The 12603-nt window shown below is 38.2% G+C and overlaps 1 long non-coding RNA gene across 1 annotated transcript in view; it reads right to left on the bottom strand.

The window, feature by feature from the left end:
- Nucleotides 1-8829: 8829 nt before the first annotated feature.
- The window catches only part of LOC138150396 (uncharacterized), a 23543-nt gene continuing 19769 nt past the window's right edge, over nucleotides 8830-12603 (bottom strand). Inside the window, exon 6 of the long non-coding RNA XR_011165563.1 lies at nucleotides 8830-11784. This is a non-coding gene — a long non-coding RNA (uncharacterized lncRNA). The remainder of the gene's footprint in view (nucleotides 11785-12603) is intronic.

Below are 12603 nucleotides of genomic sequence, written 5' to 3'. Positions count from 1 at the left end.
TTCCACCCCTTACTAACTGTGTGGTAGTGAGAAAATAAGTTAATCTGCTGTGGGTCTCAGTTTACCCACCTATAAAACGAATGTTTACTTTATTCACAAAGCATTCCATAAGCATAACAACTATACAATTTTTAGCTATTATTACTACCTCAGATTTATATTAGCACACTAAGGTTTACAATATAGATTCCTTATAACTTATGAGGTTAGTAGTGCAAGTATTACTGTTGACATTTTGCACATAATAGGACTCAGAAAAGGGAAGTGACTTAATCAAACGAGTAAAAATGAATGAGCTATAACTTAAGAACCACTTCTCTTGACTCCAAATTCAGCATTTTGTCCATGTTTCTCATAATAAATTAGAGACATGGTGGAAATCATTTCAACTCCTTATTTCCTCATCTGTAAAATGGGAGAGTCAGAGTACAAATTCCTTCCAACTCTGAATACTATGATCATTAATTTTGTGAGTGAGGTGTCAACTTTCAAGTCCTCATACATGTTGCCTTCAATGTGTTTTCTTAGAGAGAGAATCCAAGGCTGAGGGACCAGTGATCCTTATGAGAGAATAGGATTATTTCTAAGGCTGATGTTTCAATTGCTAAAAAAGATTTCTTGGAGAAAAATCCAGCCTTTCTCACTCAAACTTAAAAAACTATGACGACCAGAGACCGGGGGATCTACCTAGTGGGCAATAAAACACATTGTAGAAGAAACCTCAAGGCTCTGGGGTTGGAAGAGGAGATGGAAAAGTCTGCCATGTTAACTGTCCTTTGTGTCTGTATTCATACCACCACCACTCACATGACACTCACAGAGTGTCTGAATCAAAAGAAAAGGAGATGAGGCAAAACAATTATTTTCTGGACCTACTTTTGTTTGCAGTCAGTTCACAGGCAAATTAATAGGTTGCTTTGGTGACTGATTCCGGCCAAGGCACATGACAGGTGGAGGCCACACTGAACTGTAATAGCCAAGAGCCAAGAGCCCAGGAGTGCAGTAGGAGAGAATAGCAAGATTGGCATACATCTATACTTTCCTTTCACACCTAGATCTCCAGAGATCCATTTCCCAGAGCAAGCAATCCATTCAGCATTGAAAGTTGATACTGGGACTGAGCTCTTGTGATTAGTGAGTGAGTGACAACAAATTCACTAATCTATTAAACTTAGCCTGCCCCAGACCATGCTTCACCTCTCATCCATCCATCTGCTTTGGACATATTTCCATATATTCTTCATCTATACACATTCTCCCCACCTCCTGCTACCTCTTTTTCTAAGAACAATGATTAAATCAATGCTACCATTACTTCTGAAAAGAGTATGACAATAACCTGACTATTAGTCTTCTTGTAATCCATGTGACTCTCAAGAAGAAAAAAAAACACCTCCCTCACCCCTGCCATAGTCAAAGCTATAGTTTTTCCAATAGCAGTGCATGACTGTAAGAGTTGATCTATAAGGAAAGTTGAGCATCAGAAAATTGATGCTTTTGAATTGTGTTGCTGAAGAAGACTTTTGAGAGTCCTAGGGACAGCAAGGAGTTCAAATCAGGCAATACTTAAAAGAACTTCATTAGGGTTATTCACTGGAAGGTCAAATACTGAAGAAGCTGGACCTTAAATACTTTTCTCTATCAAGGAAACAATGAACATGAACTTGGACAGACTTTAAGAGATGGTGGAGGATAGAGGGGAGTAAAATACTGTGTTACATGAGGGCACAGAGTTGGAAATGACTGAACAACTGAATAACAATAGCATGTTTCTTCACATCTACAATCCTCCTTCTGACCTATGGTCTATTTACTCTGCAATATCATCCCATTCATTCCTTTCTCCCATCAGTGAGTTTCTCCTGGAAACTCCATTTTGAAGAAGGTCTCAGACTAGCCATCTTTTATTCCTATCCTCCTTCCACTTCTGACACTCCGGACTTCACCACCTTTTCTTTTTTCTTCACCTCCCTATCTTTTATTTTTGTCCCCTCTTGTATGTGGAGTCTCAACATTTAGTCCAGTGCCTCCTATGTAGCAAATGCTTAAAAATGCTTATTGACTGATTTTCTTTCTTCTATCTTTGCCAACTGACTGAAAGTACTCTCTCCAAGATCACCAGTGATCTCTTTATTGCTAGTGGATAGAGTTTCAGACTTGGAGTCAGAAAAACCTGAATATGAATCCTATTTCTGACATTTATTAGCTGTGTGACTATAACCAGATCCTTTAGCAGGGGCGGCCAGATGGCTCAGCGAGTAAGATCACTGGCCCCAGTGTCAGGATGACCTGGGGATCGAATCCCAGGCTCAGATACTTAGCACCACACCCAGAAATAACTGGCAGTGTAACCTTGAGCAAGTTACTTAACCCCAATTGCTTAAAAAAAAGCAGATCCTTTAGCCTCTCTCACCCTTGATTTCCTCATCTGTGGGGATGAAGATCTATTCCTAACATTTTGGAATCTATTCCTAAGTTTCTTTAGGATACTATTTAAATCTGTTAAATCCTATTTGAATAAATCTGTTTAGAATCTATTCTGAAAATTGGGAAAATAATGGCACTTAGTTTACATGGTTGTGGTCAGGATCAAATAAAAGCACTTAGCAAACTTTAAAGCACTATATAAATTTTACATTGTTATGATGATGGTGATGATGATGATGTCCAGTGACCTTTTTACATTCTTATAATTCTTGACATCTTTGAAGCATTTAGAAACCTCCCATTGTTCTGAATAGTCAGTCTCTTTCATTATTTTTCTCTTTCATGTTCCTTCAAGGCTCAGCTCAGATATTACTTCCTATTGCCTTACTTGTCCCCTAGGTCCAGTCACCTGAGAGTATCTTTTATCTCCCCAAATATTTCCAGAATACTTTATGCTTCCTCTTTTTCTTTATTCCCACCTACATCATATTCTATTCCCAGATTCACATTCTGCCCCCTTAGGGATGGGGACTATGCTATTTTTTTCACCCATATTCAGCGGCAAGTAGAGTGGGTTGCACTGTAGTAGATGCTTAACATGTTTGCTTCCCTTGTTTTGTAGTTATTCTACCTAAAGGGATGAAACACCAAAACAGATAACTATATTCCATAATACTCCATAAGTGTATTAGTGAGTTAAAATACAAAGTGCCTTTTGAGGTCTTAAAAGGAAAGTTATTATGAACAGTGACGGGGTGGTGATTTAGAATGATTATATGGAAGAGGTAGTATTTGAATTGTACTTTAAAGATCTATGAGAGAAAAAAGGGGGCAAAGTATATTTCAGACATGGCTCCTGGTTAAACAGGGGTACAGAAATGTGATAGCCCAGCATATGTTTTGGGAGGCACAGAACAGTCCAGTTAAACTAGGACATTGAAGACATAGAAGAGATTAACTTGAGATAAGCCTGGAAAAATAAAGTTGTATAGGACCATCAATGCCTACAAGGAGGAATTAAGCTTCCTTGGAATGCAATAGAGAGTTACTGAAGACTTTTGCACAGAGTACTATGCAAATACTACCAGACAATACCAGATATCTATATCCAAAACATAATTCTGGCCTCTGAAAAATGGAATCAGGTGAGGGAGAATGAAGAGGGGAAGGCCTGATAATGAGGCTCCTTGTAACAATTCAGGCAGATGAGAGTCTGAAGTAGGGAGGGAGCGGTGCAGCTAGAGAGGAAGGGATAGAGCATAAGATGTTTTGCAGAGATGTAACTGACGGGATTTAGGAACTGATTAGATGTGTGAGACCTGAGGAAGAGGAAAGAGTAGAAGATAAGCAGCAAAGTCAGGATTTGAATCCAGATCCTTTTACTCCATGTCATCTAGTGTGAAGGACAAACTTGGGGGCTTCTCATAGCGTTTATCTGGAGAAAGCTATATTTTGAGGAAGTTGTATGGGCTTGAGATGGATGCAGCTCAGGATTAGCCATTGCGGAATTCCCTGTTCTTCAGTGAGTTTCCTCTTCCTTTTTCATCACTTGAAAATTCAGGCTTCTATAGGGAAATTGCCTCCTAGAAATCAAGGCAGGGAAGAACCTGACGATTTCTTGCTGAGAAGTAATAATTAAGGCCTGGGAAAGAGGCAATCTGCATACATTATTGCAAGTTATGCCAACAGAATGTCAACATTTGTGTCAGAAGTAATCCCGAGTTGCAATTACTTTGGGGGCCAGCTCTGCATCCCCAGGCAGAGCCCCTAGTACTAATTGCATGGGAGGTTATTGCCAGTGGAGGGGTGGCTGGAAAACATATGGCCTTGAAGGTCACCATGTCAAGAATGAGGCTGAAACAGAGCTCCAGGGTGGAAGGGGTGAGGATGAAAGCGTGTAGAGTGTGCTAGACAGGGCTGGACATCAGCATAATTGTGAAGTTAGCCAATTTAATAAACATTTATTAACCATCAACTAATAATAACAATGACTCACATTTCTATAGTGCTTTCACATTTATAAGAGTTTCTTCAGAGACTCTTTGAAAGGAAATAATCCAAATTTTTTTCCCCTATTTTCCAGAGGAGGAAACTGAGGCTTACTGTGATGAAGTGATTCACAGTCACACAGCTAGCCACTGTCAGAGCCAAGACTCACTGTTCTTTCAGCTCTACAATCCTGTCTCACACACTTGTGTGTCCTTTGCTTAGTACTATAGAAAGAGTTCTTAACCTTTTTTTTAATTTTAGGGATGCCTTTGCCAGCTTTGTGGACACCTTTTAAGAATAGTGGTTTTACATGCACAAACTAAATTATACAGGATTACAAAGTAAACTAATTAATAAAGTTGCTGTTGCTGTTTTAATTTTTAATTTCCATGTTAAGAGCCACTGTTAGAGGCTCCAAAGTTGAATTCAGTACAATTCCTGCCTTCAGAGGTATCATCTTGTTGGAGAAAACAGGACTAACACACATGAAAGAATAATGCACTGGATGAAGCTTTCTAAGTGATTACAGGAGAAGTGAGGACAGTCACAGATCATTTCACTCTAGGCTGGAGTGGTTAGGGAAGGCTTCATGTAGAGAGTGGAGCTTCAGCTGGGCTTTGAAGGATGAGTGATATTTAGATAGGAAGAGAGGCTGGGTAAAGGCATTCAAAGATGAAAGAACATAAAAGGCCTGTTCTGGTAACAACATGTATGCCCCAATCAAATTAATGAATCTGTGTTAAGCAACTATGGTATGCCTAGACTTGTGCTATTGTTGCTGCTTTTGTGAGGGGCCCAAGGGAAGGAGAAGGCACAGTTTGTCTGTATTGATTCTGCAGATTAGGGATACAGGACTAAGGCAGAATTCTTTTTAAAAATGTTTTTAAAATATTTATTATTTATTTATTTTCAGCTTTCTTTTCTTTGTACATTTTGAGTTCCAAATTCTCTCCTGACCTCCAGGGACTCCCCCCAACCACTAAGAAGGCAAGCAATATATCAATTATACATGTGAAATCATGCAAAATATATTTCTATATAGTGATGGCTCCAAAAAAGCAAGAAAAATAAAGGAAGTGAGAAAATTATATCTCAATTTGCGCTCAGAGTTCATCAGTTCTCTCTCTGAAGGTGGATATCATTTTTTCATCATGAGCTCTGCAGAATTGTCTTAGATCATTGTATTAAACAGATTAGTCAAGTCTTTCATTATAATGTTACTGTGCACAACAATCTCCTAATTCTCATTTCATTTTGTATCAGTTCATATAGAGCCTTGCCATGTTTTTGTTTTTTCCCTGGAACTACCCCTCTAGTCATTTTTTACAGAAAGATAGTATTCCATCACAATCATATGCCACAACATGTTCAGCCATTCCCCAATTGATGAGCATGCCTCTCTTTGTCACCATAAAAAGAGCTGCCAAAAATACTTTTGTACACACAGCTCCTTTTCCTTTGATCTCTCTGGGATACTGACCCAGTAGTGGCATTTCTGGGTCAAAGGGTATGTACAGTTTCATAGCCCTTTGGGCATAGATCCAAATTGTTCTCCAGAATGGTTGGACCAATTCACTACTCCACCATTAGTATTATTTTCCACTCTTTCCTTCCAGAATTTGTCATTTCTAATAAGTGTGAAGTGGTCCCTCAGCTATTTTAATTTTCATTTCTCTAGTCAATACTGATTTAGAGCATTTTTCATGTGACTATTGTTGTCTTTGATTTCTTCTTCTGAAAACTGCCTGTTTATATCCTTTGACCATTTGTCAATTGGGTAATGGCTTTTTAAAAAAAAATTTACTCAGAATATACTTGAGAAATGAAGCCTTTATCAGAGAAATTTACTTTAAAATGTTTGATATTTCTTCATTGTCCATGGTACCTTTTGGCAAAAATGAAGTTTACCTATTTATCTCTTTTAATGGGGCCTATGTTTGCTTTTGCTTTCTCTGAGATTATAATGCCCCTATCCTTTTTATTTCAGCTGAATCATATTAGATTCTGTTTTAGACCTTTATTTTAACTCTTTGTATGTGTTTCTGTTTCGTGTGTCTCTTTAAACAACATACTATTGGATTCTGGCTTTTCATTCATTCTATCTTCTTCTATTTTATTGGTGAGCTCATTCCATTCCCAGTCACAGTTATGATTACCATGTATTTCTCTCTATCTTATTTTTCTTCTATTTCTTCTTCCCCCTATCTTTTTATCCTGTCCCTCCTCAAAAGTCTATTTTGCTTCTTACCATTGCCTCCCTTAATTTGTCCTCCATTTTATCACTACTACCACCCCTTTCTCTTATCCCCTTCCCTTTCTATTTCCCTATTGGCTAAGTTAGATTTCTATATACAACTGAGCACACACACACACACGTGTGTGTGTGTGTGTGTGTGTTTCCTTCTTTGAACCTATTCCAATGAGAGTGAAGTTCAAGCATTGCCTCCAATTCCCCCTATTTTCCCCTCCATTATAAAAGCTCTTCCTTGCACACCTCTTGTATGTGAGGAAATTTTCACCATTCTTCCTCTCCTATCCCCCATTTCCCAGTGCATTTCTCTTTCTCATTCTTTCATCTTTATTTTTTTGGAGATCATTCCAACATAATTTACTCACAATCAGGCCCTTTGTCTAAATAAAATCTGTTTAACTTCCCTGATAATGATAAATTTCTTAGGAGTTATATATATATATATCATCAAGTATACATAGAATGTAAACAGTTTAACTTTATTGAGTCCCTTTATGGTTCATTTTAATGCTTACCTTTTTATGTTTCTCTAGAATCTTATTTTTGGATGTTAAGTTTTCTATTAAGTTCCAGTATTTTCATCAGGAATGCCTGAAAGTCTTCTATTTCATTAAATATGCGTCTATTCTCCTAAAGGATTATACTCAGTTTTGCTGGGTAGATTATTCTTATAATCCTAGCTCCTTCATTTTCCAGAATATTATATTTGAAGCCCTATACTCCTTTAATGTGGAAGCTGCTAAATCTTGTGTGAGTCTGTGGCTCTATAATATTTGAATTCTTTTTGGCTGCTTGTAATATTTTTCTCTTTGACCTAGGAACTCTGGAATTTGGCTGTAATATTCCAGGAGTTTCACTTTGGGATCTCTTTCAGGAGGTGATTAGTGGATTCTTTCCATTTCTATTTTGCCTTCTGGATCTACGGTAGTGGGACAGTTTTCCTTAAGATTTTTTTTTTAATTTAATGCATAGGATTTTTTTTTTAAATCAGGGCTTTCAGGGAGTCCAAAAATTCTTAAATTATCTCTCCTCAATCTATTTTCCAGGTCAGTTGTTTTTCTAATGAGTTTTAATGTGTGTATGTTTTAACATTTTTCTATTTTTTTTAATTCTTTTGATTTTGTTTTAATGTTTCTTGATGTCTCATGGAGTCATTAGCTTCCATTTGCCCAATTCTAATTTTTAATTATTTTCTTTAGTAAGCTTTTATACCTCATTTTCTATTTAACCAATTCTACTTTTAAGAAATTTTTTTCTTCAGTGAATTTTTGTACTTCTTTTTTTAAAGTCCTTTTCTTACATGAGATTTTGTGCCTTTTATCATTAGCCCAAATCTGTTTTTTTAAGATGTTATTTTTTTTCAATATTTTTGTGTCTCCTTTGCCATACTGTTAATTCTCTTTTCATAATTTTCATTCTCACTCTCAATTCTACTTCCATTTTTTTCTCTACCACTCATCTCTCTTTAACTCTTCTAGGAATTCTTGTTGGACTTGGGTTCAATTAGCATTTCTAAGGCTTTGTAGTTATTTTCACATGTTGTCTTCTTCCGATTTTATGTATTGGTCTTCCCTTCCCATGTGGTAGCTTTTCATGGGCCAATTCTTTTCATTGTCGTTGATGTTTGCTCATTGTCCAGCCTATTTCTTGACTTTGAACTTTGTGTTAAAGTTGTGCTCTTCTCTCCTGGGCTGTTGGGAGATATTATCCCAAGTTTTAGGGGGTGGGGGGGCATGCTTCTGTTTTCAGAGTTAGTTCTGAGGGTCTGCAAGTTTTTGGTGTTTCCAAGGTTATGTGATCCTGGGAGGGATCTGGTAACTGCTCTCCTTGTCTGCACTCTGGTCTTTACCCAGGCAGGCCCTCTGTTCCCCTACAGATCCAAGTATTAGTGCTATTCTTTGCCTTGGAACTTCAACCACAGTTCCTGCTCCCTCGTGACTGAACACCAATAATCCTTTCTTCCCTGGAACTACAACAGATAGGGTTGCCATTTGGCGCCAGTTATATCCAGTGCCAGCAAAGAGTTCCCTGTAATTTTCTGATCGGTTGACTGACCTCCTTACCATATTTGGGCTAAGAGCTTTTCAAGCTGCTGCTGTTGACACTGTTATGGCAGTCACTGGTACACATTCTTCAGTCCAGTGACCAGCCAGGTGTTATAGAACTCTCCTGTTAACCTCTGAAGTTTTCTTAGGCCAGGAAAATATCTCCCTTGGCCTTTTGTTTGCTCTGCTGCTCTAAAATTTGATATGAGACATTATTTTCAAGTTTCTTGCAGGAAAATGTTGCAAGAGTTTAGTGAGGTTGCTGCCTCTAATCCACCATCTTGGATTTTTCACCCGAAAGCAGGGATTCTTAACATGAATTTGGTAAACTTTTTCTCTTCAGTACTTTAATAAATATTTTAATATTACTGATTTCCTTTGAAATCTCCTGCATTTTATTTTATTCATTTCATAACATTATTATGAGAAGAGGTCCATAGAATTCACCAGAACATCAATGTGGTCCATGGCACAAAAATGATTAAGAACTCCTATGATAGGCAAAGGTAAGAGGGCAATGTGTTAAAATGGAATTAAATAGTAGATAAAATGATGCTGAGCAAAAGATAAATAGGACATCGGAAAACTGGGAAATTAGGGATGGAAGAGTCCTAGAAAGCCTTATGGAGGAGGTAGGATTGATACACAATACAAAAGGGAGAACAAACCAAAATGCAGAAGACACAAATAGCTCAATTTTGTTATTAAATTGCTAAATTTAATTTATACTTAATAATTAAAATAAATTATTTAATAATTCAGTTATACAATTCTCTTTTTCTTTATATATGGGAATGTTTATTTGTTAATTATTATAAAGTTCATTTAAAAAGAGACATTGAAGTGATAAATCCCATCAAACTTAAAAAAGAATGGGTAGGATAATGGTAAGAGGAGTAGAATATTTATAATGGTTAGATCAAAGGCACAGAAAGGAGAATAAGACCAGTTTACTTCCACGCCCATGTATTTGCTGAACTGATTCCAGGCATATGGATAATAGAGATATTAGTATCAGACAGGACATCAGAATGTCAGTCCTGAGAGGGAACTTAGAATATTAAATCTGAGAAGAATCTAAGACACAAACTGCTAGAGCTCAGAAGGACACCAACACCTAAAATGTTAGACTATGACATCTATTATGTTAAGAATAGAAGCAGAAGAGTACCAGGGCCAGTTCAAACTGAGGCAGGAGAGCCCATTGTCAAATTTTCAGTGGGAGCATTTATACCTTAGATATCAATAAATGCTACAAATAAAGGTTTGGTTTATTTTGTTGGTTGACAAGATTTAAGAAAGTGATGGAGAAGATGTTAGTAATTCAGGTTAAATTTAAATATATTTCATGTTGAATGTTTTCAGTTTTGTCTTTTTTTTTTTTCCAGAGAGCTGGTTATTAAACATTTACTAACACAGCACTAGAAAAGAGATTTCAGAGCATAGAACACTATAGCTAGAAGGGATTCAAGAACTCATCTAGTCTCTCTCCCCCCTACACACACACACACACACACACACACACGGAAATTTAGGTCCAAGGTTAAATGTCTTGCCCAAAGACACATTGCCAAGTGACATGGCCAGGATCTGAACCCCGAGTCTGAGTCCATAATGTTTTTTTTCTATTTTACCCCAATTTCTTTCTGTTTTTCTTTTTCTTTTTTTTTTTTTGGTGGGGGGAAAGCAGGGCCATTGGGGTTAAGTGACTTGCCTAGGGTCACAAGGCTAGTAAATGTTAAGTGTCTGAGGCCAGATTTGAACTCAGGTCCTCCTGACTCTAGGGCTGATGCTTTATTCACTGTGCTACCTAGCCATCCCACACCTCAATTTCTTATCTCCCACTTTCACCTAATGTGAAATGCCTACAGAATAGCTTATCTCTCCAGGGACTCTACCTCACCACATCCTTGAGAGTTCCTCTAAATTTTATATCAATACTCTCATTTAGTGGAGATCAAATTAAAGCACATAAATACAAAAATAAAAACCTTACTGCTAAAGGGATATTAATTTAACTGAAGAGATCAAGAAAAAAGAAGGAAGAGGTAAAGAGGACCAAACTCCTGATATTCTGCTTTCTCCAGGATATGAGTGAGGTAAGGGGGAGAGACCTTGAGTCTCACTATGCAGGTAGCAACTTCTGTATAAAAACAGGCTTGGCATGGAACTGGGAATCAACAGATCTGTTCTGGGCTGGCACTAATGCTCTGTGACCATGGGTTAGTCACTTTGCATTTATGAAAACCAATTATCTCCTGGCTACAAAGAGGGTGAAACTTGACCTTTATATGTTTTTCCTTCTCTACAATTCTGGGAGATAATATGCTTCCATCTGAATAAGATATGGGCCTCCCTTTCCTTTCTCTCAAGTTAGGCTTGAAACCCCAAACTCCATGGGATGGAGAGTTCAGTAAAGCAGGGGAGAGCAGCAGGCTTCAAGCTAACTTCAAACCTAACAAGGCTGATCAGAAAGGCTCGTCCTTGAGCCCAGCAGGAGAAGCAGAGGAGAGGGGCCATAATTAATGGCACATCAGAGCTCGCCAATCGAAGTGGCTAACAAGACCCTAGCTGCTGCCTGGTTGTTCCCTCCTTACCTGGAGGGAGCTGGCAGCAGCAGAAGTAGGAGGCAGGGGAGCCCTCTGGAGCTGCCATATCTTGATTAGTTCCTGTCCCTTGGACTCAAGCCCTCTTCTCCCCAGGACCAGTGGGCTAAGGCTCCTTCAAAGAGAGCGACAATTGGCAGGAAACTCTCCATCATGATCAGTAGCTGACTCCAGCAGGGTCAGAATGTTGACTTAGAAAATTACTGTTTTCCTAGTGTCTGAATAAATCCAGTACCAGACCCTGGGCTGCTCAGGTTTACAGGATTTAATTTAGAGCAATTGATTTATCCGCTGCGGACAGGTGGACTCTATAAAGAATTTTTCGGACAGGATTTACGGCAGGTTTTTTACAACCCGGCGAGCCAAAGGCACCGTCTGAGCCGACAAGCTCCCCTGATCGCTGTAGGGTCCAGCCCAGACAGACAGTCCTCACTGTAGGAGAGCAGAAGGCTGACAAACCCAGGGCCTATGGAAAAAAAAAACAAAAACAAAACTGAGTCAAAGAAAGAAAGTGGGAATGGGCAGGAAAGAGTTTCTCTAGAGATTCCAAGTAGGACAGGAGACATAGGTTCTGGTTACAGCCTTACCTTGTGTCACCTCTGGCAAGACATTCTACCTCTATTCTCATTGATTCATATGTGGAGGGCAAGGGGCAGTAAGCATTTGTATACTACTTACTATGTTCCAAGCTCTTTATAAATATTATCTCATTTGATTCTAACAACTTTGATCATAACAACCCTGTGAGATAGGTGATAAATATTATCTCATTTGATCCTAACAACTTTGATCATAACAACCCTGTGAGATAGGTGATGTTATTATCCCTATTTCACAGTTGAGGAAACCAAGGCAGGCAGAGGTTGAGTGACTCAACTCAAGGCAGGGTCATACAGTTAGCAATTTTCTGAGGCTGCATTTGAACTCAGGTGTTCCTGCCTCCAGGTCCAATCCTCTACCTTCTACACCACCTAGCAGCCTGTAGATAGAAAGGAAAAAGATGTAAAAGACCCACAGAAATTCATATGTATTAAAGTGTAGCTAATCTGTTAATGACCAAATATTGTATCCAGTCATTCAGCCAGTTCCCAATAAAGAAGTAAAGGAGAGAGGAAGGAAGGAAGGAAGGAAGGAAGGAAGGAAGGAAGGAAGGAAGGAAGGAAGGAAGGAAGGAAGGAGGAAATAAGAATTTATTAAGAATCTACTACATTCAGGGAATGAATCTGGAATTCAAAGTTTTAAAATCAAATATTCAAATATATATTTATATATATATATATATATA

Source organism: Petaurus breviceps, unplaced genomic scaffold (assembly GCF_028583685.1).
Source record: "Petaurus breviceps papuanus isolate PSGF00001 unplaced genomic scaffold, PetGlider_PUasm1.0 90879, whole genome shotgun sequence".
NCBI classification, from domain to species: Eukaryota; Metazoa; Chordata; class Mammalia; order Diprotodontia; family Petauridae; genus Petaurus; species Petaurus breviceps.
Note: the sequence above shows the minus strand (reverse complement) of the source record. Positions and strands in the feature narration are given on the sequence as shown.